Source organism: Arvicanthis niloticus, chromosome 21 (assembly GCF_011762505.2).
Source record: "Arvicanthis niloticus isolate mArvNil1 chromosome 21, mArvNil1.pat.X, whole genome shotgun sequence".
NCBI classification, from domain to species: Eukaryota; Metazoa; Chordata; class Mammalia; order Rodentia; family Muridae; genus Arvicanthis; species Arvicanthis niloticus.
The window spans coordinates 9,058,488-9,072,613 of NC_047678.1; the positions used below are offsets into that span (position 1 = coordinate 9,058,488).

The 14,126-nt window shown below is 42.3% G+C and overlaps 1 non-coding gene across 1 annotated transcript; it reads right to left on the reverse strand.

Annotated features, from left to right (window-relative positions):
• Positions 1-2,209: 2,209 nt before the first annotated feature.
• Positions 2,210-2,339, reverse strand: LOC117693878 (small nucleolar RNA SNORA17). The gene has a single exon (XR_004604478.1). It is a non-coding gene; the product is annotated as a small nucleolar RNA SNORA17 (small nucleolar RNA).
• Between the last annotated feature and the right edge of the window lie 11,787 nt (positions 2,340-14,126).

Below are 14,126 nucleotides of genomic sequence, written 5' to 3' on the forward strand. Positions count from 1 at the left end.
ACCTACTGAAAAAACCATTGCAGTTAAAAACATACAAGCAGAAAAAGAAACAAAATAGAATAGTTTAAAAATAAACCCACCACAACCCTTCTTAACCTAAGGGTGAGGGGGCATAAAGACAATCCTGGGTTTGGGGGACTCCTACGAATAGATTTTTAAAGATCCAACATGCTGGTGGGCAGGCTGGTGGAGTCAGTGAGAAAGTATTTAGGGGTAGTTTGGAGTAGGTTAGTGTTAGTTATAATGTCAGTGGGGGCTGGAGTGGCAGAAACTTAATACCTGGAGCCCAGCTGGAAGGAAAGGAAGTCATGGGAGACAGGCATCTGAAGGAGATATTGGGACCCTGAACCTTTACTTTGCTCCTTGGTCATTCTTTTTGGAAAAGCCCCTCCCATCATACACTGTTGCCTGGATATACTGTGTCACCAAAGCCCCCAAACAACAGAGTAAAGTGACCAAGGACCAAACCCTCTGATTGAGGGCCAAGTGAACACCTCCTTCTTTATAAGACACTTACTTCAGGTATTTTGTCAAAGTCATAGAGTGCACACAGGGACAGGTAGGGGTGAAGAAGGCTGGGGATGGCCTTCAGACACTTCTGTTAAAGTGTGCTGTATTCTCGTACTTCTTTTCTGGCCACAGACTTGATAGATGCTATGAAAAAAGAAAAACAACAAAGAAAAACAAGGGATAGTATAATAAAGAATGGTGAGAGAGTGAGTATATGTTCAGATAACAAAAGTAAGATTAAATTTTAGGTTGAATAAAAATGAGAGTAAGATCAAACTAAAAGAAATGCACACAAAGTAGGAAAATTAAAAAAAAAAATAACATTCTTAATAAAGCTCAACGTCAAACAAAAAAAAGACATAAAACATAATTTGAAGTAAAAGATAAAATGATAAAGCCAGTAATATAAACTTAAATCTAAAAAAGTATTAGACCCATGAAAAATCAAGAATAAATGTATCAGAGAGGGGCTGGGGAGATGGCGTGGTGACAATGAAGTGGTTTCTGTCCAAGCATGAAGAATGAAGGTTTTGTTTTTTTAGACTTTTTATTGGGTCTTTGTGAATTTCACATCATGCACCCTAATCTCACTCATCTCCCTTTCCTCTCCCACCCACCCTCTACCCTTGCCACATGCCCCACAACAAAGGAAAACTACCCGGTTATGGAAGCTGTAGTGTGCCACCGTGTGCCCCTTTTGTCCACACTTCTTTGCCTGTAAATGTTTATTGCAATGAGTCCTTGGTCTGACACGAGAGCTCTGGCTTCTTCGACTCTCTCGATACTGGAACCTCCCTGATCCTCCTCTCAGATATCCTGTTATTGCCTTGTGCCGTGGAGATCTTGTAGCTCATCTGTGATGCCCAGGTGAGGTACAGGGCCTGCTCCTTGAGTGTTTCAGCAGGTAAAAGACAGGGCCAGCTCTCCTGCTCTTGTGACTCTATCAGGGCCCATTCTCCCGCTTGCCACAGGTGATGAGGGGAGAGGTGAGAGGAGAATATCTCTCCTTGTCCACACCATCACATGGGAGATGAGGGGTAGGGCAAGCTCTCCCAAGCTCACATCCTTACGTGTCAGCTCACCCACAACTCCTACAGTGTTTGAGACACACTTTCCCAAGTACTGCAGCAGCTAGGGGCATGGCCAACTCCCTTACTCTCATGCCCCCAGGGCCAGCTTTCCCATGATGCCCAGGTGAAAGGTGGGGGCCAATTCTGCTGAGCCCTTCCTCAGACATCACATGTCCCTAGGAGGCAGTGTAGACCAGGGATGTCTGCCTGTCTTTTGGTGGTAACAGGGTCCTGCTGCTGCAGGGCCCAAACAAATCCCCTGTTGGCAGCTCAGGCCATGAAGGCACCATGGTCGCAGGTGACAATTGACCACTCAAGCTGTTCCTCACTACCCTCGAGTCTTCAGTTCTGCCTCTCTTCATTGTGCCCACATCTTTCTGTTTCTCTTTCTCTTCCATTTCCCCACCACTTATTTGTTCCTCTTAGTGGTACCTTGGGTCTCTGAGAGTCTGGGGTCATCTCAGGAGTAGTCTCAAGAGCACTTTGCCTTGCTTGCTCATTATGGCACTGGGAAGGGGTCTTCCCGAGCATGGTCTGACCTCCCCTCCCCCCCACCCCCCCAGGTCTTAGTGGCACCAGAGTGGTGGCCATCTCAGGCTAGCTCCCCTGTCTAAGCCCCCTTGGTGCTGAATGTTAGGTTAATAATATTTCAGATGTTCATAGTCCAGAACACTGAGAGTAGACATAGCCTCTCTCCTTTCTGCTGCCTACTGATAAGCAGGTGACAAAAGCCATACCTGCAACATGTTTAGGGGCATGCAAGAATGGAGTTTAGATTCCAAGAACCCACATAAATGCCAAGTAGATGTTGGGGCCCACCAGTAATACCACCACTAAGAAAGCAGGACAAGCTGGCTGTCTAGATCTTAGGTCAAGGGTGAAGCAACTGAGGAAGACTCCTGACATTAACCTTGGACCTTTACACACATGCAAACACACAGACATGTACATATACCACACAGATACACACACACACACACACACACACACACACACACACACACACACACAGAATCAGGGAATAAGTTTTGGAAGTGATATTAAAATAAGAATAGGAAAAGTATTACTAAAGACATTGATAAAAAAAATTTGACTCTTAAAGCAAAGAACAAGACTGACCCAGAAAAGAAGACAGAACATATTGTGTAATAATGGACAAGACAAAGGCTCTGCAACACAGGCACTGGGGAAATCAGGCCAGCCATGCAGTGTTGTATTTATTCTTAAACAATCCATATCAGCATTTTGCATTTTAATCAGATGTCTTTCCTAGAATGTTATTCTTTCCTTCCTCCATGATCTCTTCTTTTCACCTTCCCTTTATCAACCAATCAATTAATTTCTGTCTTTTTTTTTTTGTGGAAAATTTTTTTTTGGCTTACAGTTGCAGGGTGATCCAATCCATCATGGCAGAGAAAATAAAGCAGCAGGCAGGGAAGGCATGGTGGCAGGAGCTGAAGGCTGGTCATCTATACCAAGGAAGCTGAGTGAGCAGAAAGTGAATATAGCCTGTTAAGACCCAAGGCTGCTACCTGTGACCTACTTCCTCCAATAGCCCTTTGACTTCTAAATGTTCCACAACCTTCCCAAACATCACTCCCAGCTGGGCATCAGGTGTTCAAAAATATGAGTCTTCTTATAAGAGAGACATTTCACATTCACCACAGCCTACATTGAGCCATCTCTCTAGGCTCCAGTTTGTTTGTTTGTTTTTGTTATTAAAACAGGGTCTTCTTGTAGCCCAGTTTGACTTACAACTCACTGTGCAGCCCAGGCTAGTCTTAACAAATAACACTCCTCCTGCCTCAGATTCACAATTTTCAGGATAATGGGTATAAGCCACCATGCCCAGACCTAGTCTCTTAATTTTTTTTTAAACGTTCACTTTTCATGTTGTACTTGATTGGTATTTTCTCCCATTTTAAATGTGTCCTTTCATACCATCTAAACATAAAAAACCCAGATCTAACATTCAAGATGCCAGCTAGTCACCAAATCCCTTTAAATATGATAATCATTAGCTCTCAGTACTACCCATGATCTGCACATATTCCTTACAGGAGGGACATTGTTGGAGAATTGGAGAGCTATGTAGACAGAATCCGAAGTTAATTGTCTTTTAATTGCTACTTTATTGCTTACTACCTTGCCACCAAGGTGTTCATCATTTTGTAAACGGAGATAAAAGTACTGGTTGGTTCATTAGAGTGTTCGAGGGTGCAAATAAAGAGATGCACACACAGCATCTGATGAGATCTTGGATCAAAGCAAACCTTCAGTAGAGGAGACCTGCTCTAGTGAGCACAGAATTATTTTAGGCTTCGTAGTAGCTGCAAGTTTACACCTCTGAGAGTATGTAGCATTGCAAATTTTTCCTTTTTGTTTAATGTATGAATGATATAAAACAGGAGCCTTCACCATGCTTGCAGATCAGTACCCCGAACTGAGCTATCACGATGTAATCCTGGCAAATCACTTGGGTTTGTCAAAATGAATAATCAAGGTGCTTTTTTTATGTGGTTCTGCTGATTTTTTAATGAGTGGAAACCTGGTAGAGACCTCAGAATAGGTTTCTGGAACCTCAGGGCTTCCACTCAATACTGCCTGGCTATTTTGAGTTTATTGGAATCAGTTCTGTGTAGAAACCACTGATCTGAGAGGATGCTGGGAAAGGATCTCAGAAAATAGAACGCTTGAATGGATGTTCTACCTGGCCTCTGTTATCTGTCAAGGGATGGGACTGCCGTTGATATCCTAAAGGCTTTGGATACCTGGTCCAATTATTTGGTTAAAATATTGGTGACATTGGCACAATGTTCTAGAAGACCTATTGGTATGTGTATGTATGCTTGGTTGGTTGGCTTACTGATTTGTTCTTATAAGCCTAAAATGAATATTCTCCAGCTGCAGGGACTGGTACTTAACTGCAAGTTTTTTTACAGCCTTAGAGTCTGGACTCCGTTGTTGTATATAGACAAAATCCTTCTGGAGCTTGAGGACTCTGTCCAGGCAATGATGGTGAGTTCCTTGGAAATGTCAGGGCACCACTGAGATGTGATGTTGTCTTCTAGAGACTCTGGCCATTTTTCTGTTTGTTAGCTGAATTTTAGAAAGCTGTTTGTATTTCTCAGTAAAAAAAATATATATATATATATATATCGCTCACACTTCAGAACACATAAAGAACTTAGCAAATTAGTTAATAAGGAACTTAGCTAACTCCAGTGATGCCTTTAAGTCTAGCCTCCTGCTTCTGAGCAGGTGTCCACACCTGAACGAGTGGATGCATTCCAGAATCAGCAGGTTCAGAGCAGTGCTATGTTTTATGCATCTAATGCCCATTTCATATAGAAGGGAACTTGTGTCTTAGAGAGATTAAGCACCTTGCCCAAGGTCACGTAGCTGAGAATGAGCAGATTTGGGACACCAGCTGTTGCAGGTATGACTCTAGGCCAGCTTTCCTAAGCACTACATTCTTGGCTTGTTACGCATTCTGTGTATATTTGGATTCTAGACACATTTTTCTGGCAAGCTACAGCACTCGACTCATTTCAGGTTAGCCCTTCCTTTCTGAGAAGCAATGATATACACAATCAAATGTACACTATATATTATACAAATATACGTAAGTTTTGAGAGCATTCTCAACACCACTAACAACCAGTGTGACTGACTGGATCCTGGAAACGCTAGAATGGCCTAATTATTGGCAGTGGTCTTGCAGAGAGGATTTGAGAAAAAAGAAAAAAAAAATCCCTGTGCCTTTTCAAAAAACACATTGGCTAGGCAGGAACAGGAAAAGCTTGCCATTAAAGTTTCAATTTGCCAGTCCAGAAAAAAAAAAAAAAAACCCTCTGCTGTTGTGGAATTCATAAAGCAGCAGAGCAGTTGTGTTATGATATTTACAAGACGTGGGAGCAGCAAAATGAGCTGAATCAGGAATGATCAAATCTGCAAACCAGTGTTCAGGAGGAGTGTACCAATGAGACAGTTACTGTGGAAAAGGCACTTGGAAATGTGATTTAAACAGTTCAGTTTGTGAATGTTAATGTTGGAAACTAAGTAATAAGACAGAGAAAAATTTGATCTGCACATGTACCTTACCCCCAATATTCATAGACTGAATCATGAGATGGGCTCTACAGATTAAAAACTGATTGGATAGCAGTGTAACTAACTAAAACCAGTCCAACATCACCACCAACAAAATAAATCTGATGTGTCTTCCAAGTCTGGATAAGAGATAGGGGTAATGTGTGGGTGTCATCCATTGAGATTTAGTAAGTGGGAGGCCTAGAGAGACTTAGGACTTAGACATGAGGCTTGAGAATGGACAGTCAGTCAGAGAGAATGAGAGATGCCTTTGGCTGGAAAGGTTGATAAATATCAGCATGCATAGTGGAAATCAAGCTACTGAAAAATATAAACTAGTCCATAAGACTCTTTAAGTGTAAGTCTAGGAGATGGGACGAAACCCTGATAAGCTAACAAAATAATAATTAAGAATAGAGTTAGGTCGGTCAAGTACTTAATAACTAATGTGTGCCAGGCAATCCCCAGGACTGCGCAGGGTACTTTACAGGAATGATCCTGCTTGATATTCACAATGGACCACAGGGATGTGCTCTCGTTACCTTAGCCTCACACAGGAACGACTTTATGCATCGTGAGGCTCCCTCACATGAACAGAGCGCGGTGACGATTCCCAACCAGTGCTCAGTTGGCTGGCTCTGCCACCTGCAGACTGCTCCAAGTCCTGGGCAGAAGCCATGTGAGCTGACTCAGGGCACAGTTTGGAGCTGGCCTCTTAAGGTGGGGAAAGGTCACTACTCTGGCCCTAGGACAGGTTTATGTGTCAGGAGGATTGGGTAGGGGAACTCAAAGGTTCAGCAATGTTACTGGTTGCTAGTGTATGTCAGACCCACCATTTCCCTGTTCCTTTGGTAAAAATAAATAAAAAAGAAATAAAAAACAAAAAACAAACAACACCCTACCCCCGAAAACCATACATGTATACCCTTCAATTTGCACATATTGGTTTGATTAAAATAAATTTTACTTGAATTAGTTTTCAGGTCAGAAGGCAGAAGCAAAATTTCTTAGATTTTTCAGTCACCTGTTAGCAACAGATGTGATTTAATACTGCTCGTGTTAAATGTCCCAAACAATGGTAACTGTTCACTCCCAGCATATCTGTTCTTTTATCATAATATTCCTGTGAAATACAGATAGATGTGATTCACTTGTTTCTAGATGAAGAATTTAGTGAAAAGAGATCCAGGGATGTACACACACCTATTTCCCAAGGTAGACTTCAAGGTGATTCAAGCATTATGTGTTTTTTTCTGTCACCAGTCCTTCAAGGTCATTATGGAAGCACATTCTTGCTAAATCCCCATCTGAAGGCAGATACTTTGCTCTTTCCCTGCATAATCCTGAGCTGCAGCGGTGACATCCTGTTTTGTTTGGAGAGCATTGAGTTTCTCTGCTACAGTGTTCAGAGAAATGTACTCGGTTAAGTAGTTAAATGCTTAATTACAAATATGGGACATGATCAAGTTACCTAAATAATAAGACAGGGAAAAAAATCTAATCAGCATATGTGGTCTATTTCCAAGTGTCAAATGGCTGTTCTATATGACCTCTGTTACAATCCCTGCCATTATATGACCAGCACGTCTTTATAACACCTTAAAAAGCCTGCCTGTTTCCAAGGGTAGCATTATAAATATTCTTTATCCCACTCTCATTATAACAAGAAGGGGTCAATGGTCTAAAGGGTAGTTTCATATTATAAGAGGGATAAAAACTAAAATCAATAAATCTCCAGATCATAAATGTTACTACAGTCTGGCAAGGTTGAGAAAATTATGAGCCGAGCCCATGATGTCTGGGTATCGTAGCTTGTAAAGTTTTACCTACAGATGTTATGTGGCTATGCAGAACACGTCTGCTGGGCCCTTTGTAGAACTTGCTCACAAATGTGGTGGAGTTTTGTTTGGTATTAGTTCCAAGGTTAGTGGGAAAATATTAATAGAGTATCTCAGCATATAAAACCATGATGTGTTCTTATTTCACGGAAGAAAACGTGTCTAACATTATAAGGTCACAGCTTCCCTTTGGCTTCAGGACTTTAATCGGGAAACTCAAGTAGGAAGTCATTTGTTTACACTGCTCAGTAAGTGAGGGATCTGGGACACTTTGGCAAAGCGTTTGCTAGGCTTGCATGTCCTTACCGAATAGTGATAACACTAGTGGTCCCACCAAAACAAGAGAGAGCATCAGCAATTAATAAATACTCCATGGAAGACACAGGTGATACAGTATTGCACAGTCTAGCATAAACTTGTTACTTTAAATTAAATACACAGATGCTAAAAACGGACTGTGCATGTTCAATCCCTGCCTCTGACATATCAAAGCGGTGTGGTCATGGTCTAGATGCCTAGGTTCTTTGCTGCTATTTATTGATTGATTGTTTTCTTTGCTTTCAATTGGAGATAAGAAGAGATCCAAATAAGGAAGCTGTTGTGAAGATCAATTTTTGGGGGTGGGGTGGGTGGAGAGTATCATAGATAGTGAAAACAATTTAATGCTATCTTAGGTATGTGCAAACCTTTTAGTTATTCTGAAAACCCAAAAAGAACAAGTGCCAAGTGTGTGGTCTGAATCTTGAGACAGAGTTTCTCTGTGTAGCCCTGGCTGTCCTGGAACTCGCTCTGTAGACCAGATCTGCCTGCCCCTGCTTCCCAAGTACTGGGATTAAAGGCATGTGCCACTATTGCCTGGCTATGAATTTCTTTTAAGGAGGAAAGACATTTAGTGATATAAAGGGTCTCAAGAATACATAGACTCACTATCAGTACACTTAGTTTGAAGAATATGCACTTGGTTTCTTTCTAGGCATGAGGTCTACATTAAAAAACAAAACAGATGAACATACACTCAACGTATTAGGTAGTAAGTTCTATATAAGAAATACCGAGAGGATAAAGGGATGAATAATGATGAAGTAGATATGTCAATTTAAGTAAGGAGAAAACTTATAGGAACAGAACTGCTATTAAAAACAGACAGGGCTCTGCATTTGTTATGCACCCCCCTGTCAAGGCTTCAGGCATTACAACAACAAAAATAACAACATGGTGGGAGTGGCACAGAAGAACAGGAGAGAAAATAACAGAAGTCTAGACCAATGTGTAAATTAAGGCACATGTGTGCATGCATGCACGGGGTCTCTCTTTCTCTCTCCACACACACACACACACACACACACACACACACACACACACACACACCGTCCTAGAGATGGAGAATGGAGAAAGTGCAACACAGATTTTATGGACCAGTTTGAAGTACGTAGATGAACAACACAGCTATTCAGAATTTAGCTGGCTAGTCAACTCACAATTTGGAATTTGGCTGGATGACTAGCTTACTTTTCAAAATTCATTTCAGAAATAGAAACTTCAGTCCCCTCTCAATTGCTGTTGACAGACAGCATTAAGAGAACCTAGTTCCACTTACTCAGGCTCATGATGAAGGAGTCTTTGGCTTCACCTTGCTACCAATGGATTAGGGACAGCAACTAGTAACTAAGGATGGTAATCTAACCTCATAGCATTAAAAATCCCCCAAAACAACAACAACAACAACAACACAACCAAACAAAAAACTAACCAACCAACCAACCAAACATATCAGAAAGCTAAAAATAGGCCCTCCTGAAGCAGAGCTATGTAAGGGCTTCAAAAAGCACATCAAATTATACTCAGATGACTCAGTCTATAATGTTAGATGTAGTCAAACTCTTTGCTTCATTGGGTCACTGTATTGAGCAACAAGGGAACATATGCTCCATCAAGGCTTAAAACAGGCACCCTGAATTTCAAACCTGCAAGGCTTTAGGGGCAAAAGGCCAAAGAGCCATTGCAAATGGCTATCATTTAGTGGACATCATTGCAAACATTGTAACATATGTAAAAAACTATGCCTAATAATAAAAAAATATGATCCTGTAAGAGTTCAAATAATTGGATGATTCACAGAAACTTTCAACGTAACCATTTTGGTGGATTTTTTTTTTTTTTTTTTTTGACATAGGGTTACAGCAATCCTCTCCCACAAATACATGAGAACACTCTCTCTTACATGATCATCCGCATGTCTGGCCAGTCACTGTTTCCCAGGAATGTGGACAAAAGTACAAAGCTGATTTTGTTAAATCTAAACTTCAGCCACGAAGACAGAGTGAGCAGAAGAAGTAACAAGGCCGCAGTGTGGCTGGTCTACATGGGCATGTGCTGCTGGCATGTGCCCAGTAAGAGCTGGTATCACAAGACAGGGGAGTGGTCCACAAATTAAACATGCACGGCTTGGGGTCTGGAGATAGGAGGAACCCAGTGTAGGGGCAGTTCAAGTACTAGCTGTAGAAATCAATGAATAGATCAAAATTAGGTAAGAACCCAAGGACAAGCACAAGTTACAGGTTAAAGTGATTGGGTTGGTATTTGTTTTCTGAGCAGCTATGTTACTCAGTTCCCTGACTGGCAGATATATTTCTGGGTTTTGGTTTGTCTACCAAAAGGTGGGGGAGGGGAAGGGAGGGAAGACAATTTTTTTTTTTTTTTTTCTGTGAGACAGTTTTGGCAAGTGGAAGTGGGCAGACAACATCACATGGGGACTTTTCAGAAGATTATCCATTTTTATAAATTATTCTCAAATTGCTCTCACCATTTTAAAGAGTAAAGACTCTCCTGAGAGTGCATTTGATCATCAAAACAGTTTTTCCATGATGCTTTGTGTTTAGAATGAATAAAAGTGGATGGGAAATTGATTAAGGCTGACAGTTCGCTGTGGACTTCAGTGGACTGCAAACAGAGCTGGCAAAATTTTCCCTTTAACCGGAAAGAGATGGGACAGTAGACTTAACCTATCCCGTCACTTCTCAAAGGCGGCTCTCACGGGAGGGGCTTTGTCAGACCCTGTTCGTTGTGAGCTCTGTGCCCTTTGATGATTTTTCCCTTTTAGTTTTGGGTTTCAGGAGCCTATTCAAGATATAACTTTACTCTATGACATCTGCCATGGGGCAGGGGTGGGGTGGGGGTGGGGCGGGGGTTCAAAACCACAAAGCAAAGCTCTCTAATGATTTAAAGCTCACAGCCTTATCAACAGCAGCAACTGTTCACCATCAGAGTCAACATGCCGTCACCACATGCTACGGACGTGGTTGTGAGATGATGATTACTGTGTTTGCAAGGTACTGTCACCAAAGATCTGTTTCCAAGCACTAATTGATGAATTCTCTCTGGACCAGTGTGAAGAAACGCCCGCCGCCCGCCGGAGCACTTTAGTTGGTTGGTTTTACAGGCAGGCAGCTTAAATGACTGCTAACTTTTTCCACTCACCACCCTTGTCCTGTCGTCTTTCAACTCTCTGCATGGTGTGCTCCTGATGCCGAGGGCACTCAGTGTCAGATCTAAAAAAGAAAACAAAACAAAAACAAAAACAAAAAACCCCAAGGAAACACAGGCAGCGAACGTCACACTTTGGATGCGGCATTTCTGAAACGCCATTGGTCCAGTGCTGAAGGTTTGTCAAGTGAGACTGGTGGTTGTGGACCCTGTTTCCTTCTTAGAGATCCCGGAACCCTATCACAATAAATGCTGCGTTTGTACAGTACATTCCTCTATATGGGCACTATGTTTCACTGGAAGTTGGGATTTCAGGAAAAGCAGCGGAAGAATCGAGTGTTTGAAACGCCAGGAACTTGCAAGGAAATGCAGCCTTTAAGGCCATCCACCTGTATCCTCAAATGTTCAAAGCAAGTAGCTTTAAGGAATCAGAGGGAATGGAGTACGCTTTACCTGAACTGTTTGGGTACTAGGTTCCCCCTTGGTTTACAATGACTACATTTGTTCTTGAGGCTGAGTCAGACCTAGGAAGCGGCAGTAACCCCTTTCCTGGATGTGCACCACTCTTTTCCCTGAATATATTCACTGATCCCCACCTTCTACAGCCTCTCAACGTGGTCAGTCTCTGCCAATCTCCATTTGCCATACCTTTGCATATAGGTCCCTATAATGGAGTTGCAGTCTCATTGGCTGTGGTCTACAAGAGACTCAATCTTTCTTGATGTCTTTTCTTTTTGGTGAGTATTCTTTAGCTCTTCCAATATGCTTGGTTTTATAGGTAACTGTCAGGTGGCAACTCTGCCACCGTTTCTTACTGCCAATATCTTTGTGTGTGTTGGGGGTGGTGGTGGTGATGAATGGGGCTTTGTTGGAACCTCTATGGCTTATCTATGCATAAACACACTTGCTCTGTTCAGAAGGAAATGGGCACAAGACCTCTATGAGGTCTTTTCACCTGTGTTTACAGCTGCTCATGCTTGTAAAAGGCTTTGCTTCAAGCATGCCTCTTCATATTTAATAAACGTCAAACTCAAAAACAGAAAACCAAACTACAAACAGATAAACAAGGCCTACCTACCAGCAGGGAGCTAAAGGTTAAATGCACACCTTTTTGGCCTAGCCATGTGGAACAATTATTAAAAACAAAACAAAATAAGCTCCACTGAAATCAATAGGGTATTTCCTGAAAAAAAAAATCAGTTATTTCATCATTAAACCTACCTAATTAATTATCCCAAGGAACAAATGAAAAACATATTAAAATGATTTCTAATTTTTAAAAGTGCCTTTTTAAAGTTTATCATTATGGTTATTAAATTGTAGCAGCTCAGTTAAGGCTTTTCTATGGAAAAGCCTACATATTGTAACATGCTAAAACAGTGTATCATACCGGAAGCAATCGGTGGTAAGAAAAGTCAGTCTGCACTAGTCCACTCCATTGCTGGACATCAGGGTCACCAGAGCCCTGTGTATTGTCAACTGGAATATGAAATTGACGCTGAGGCCAGAGTTGTTCTTTCTGGTAAACTTTTAAGAGTGGAGCGAAAACAAATGAGCTATGTTGTGTGTGGGCAGCCTTGTTACCGGAACGTGATGGATGTAGCTATTAAACATTCAGGTAAAAAATGATCTGCTACTTTCAGTGCCACAGGGAGCAGCTTTCTCTGTGTCCTTACGCGGTCAACTGATACAAACCAAACTTGGCTGCTGAGTAATTCCGTGTAACGGCTCCCCGGAGGGCTGAAACGCTCAGGAAGGAGGTCTTTGTGTACAAGTGCCCATTTAAGACAATACAATGGGAAACGAATACATCTGTGGGTGGACTCTTACCCGCAATTATCTTTAGCTGAAATTTCCAAATGTTGAACATAATGAAAATTCCCTAGATAGAGAAAATGTCCCTGGTTAGCTTCAGTAGCCACTCGTTACCTTCTAAATGTTCTTGCCAGGCAGTCTGAGCGAAAGCAAACTTTTTTTTTTTTAAATGAAAATATTACCTGTAATGCATAGGGGCAGGTTAGCTGGTCTATTGCTGGCAGTAATTCCTCTGAAGGGCCTTGTGATTTTTTTTTTTTTTTTTTAGGCAGCGGTTTTACTTCCTCACCTGTCTAAGCCCTTTGTAGGCGTGTGTTAGATTAGGTGGGACCCTCTATGTCAATCTCCCAAACTGGAATTAATTGGCGAGGGAGACCGTTCCAGGTGGACAATTAGGATTTTCTTTCTCAAGAGAGGTGTTAAATATTTCACACCACACATTATACATATATCATGCTTTACAACCCCTCATTAGCCCACACAATGAGCCAGGGGACGGCTCCAAGGCTCCAAACTCTTACCCTTGTGTGATACAACTATGAGGGGAGGTAAAAGTATGAAAACTGTTGCCCTTGGCTGCACTCTGTGCCGCAGATAGAAGCAGACCCAGGGAGGAAATCCTAAAACAATGAAGTCACTGATTAAACCCTCACTTAGAGCTGATGCTGTAGCTCTCTCTTCTCGAAAGCGCCAGGGGAATCTCAGTCATTGCAGAGAGTAGTCCTACCTGCTACATTTCCGGGGTAACCCTCGTCTCCTTTAGCTAAATCTGGCCTTGTTCCCCACACTGGATGCCAAGGCTCTTCGTTCATCTTAGTTTTGCTGTTTTGTTAAACTTATTTATCATTGGGGAGCTTTGGGATCCTCTTCTATCCTTTGTTCTCTCTCCCTCTCCCCCCTCCCCCTCCCTCTCCCCTCCCCCTCCCCCTCCCCCTCCCCCTCTCCTTCCTCCTCCCCTTCCCCCTCCCCCTCCCCCTCCCCCTCCCCCTCTCCTTCCTCCTCCCCTTCCCCCTCCCCCTCCCTCCCCACCGCGTCCCCCTCCCCCTCGCCCTCTCCATATTGCATTATCATCTGTAACTACCCTTCTTCTGAATTATTGCAACCCCAAATCTGTCTGCTTCCTCCAGGTCTCAGAACATGTGTGGGTTAATTAAGAGGACCAACTTCTGCAGCTGCAGCTGTCTTTTGCAGATGCCTTATTTTAGATCAGTTTCTCTCACCTAGTTATCACTAACATCTTAAAAACTGCATGGGTACTTCAAATAAAGCACTGCTAAAAAAGTGACCAGCTAAGTGTATGCTGAAACGATGCCTTTAT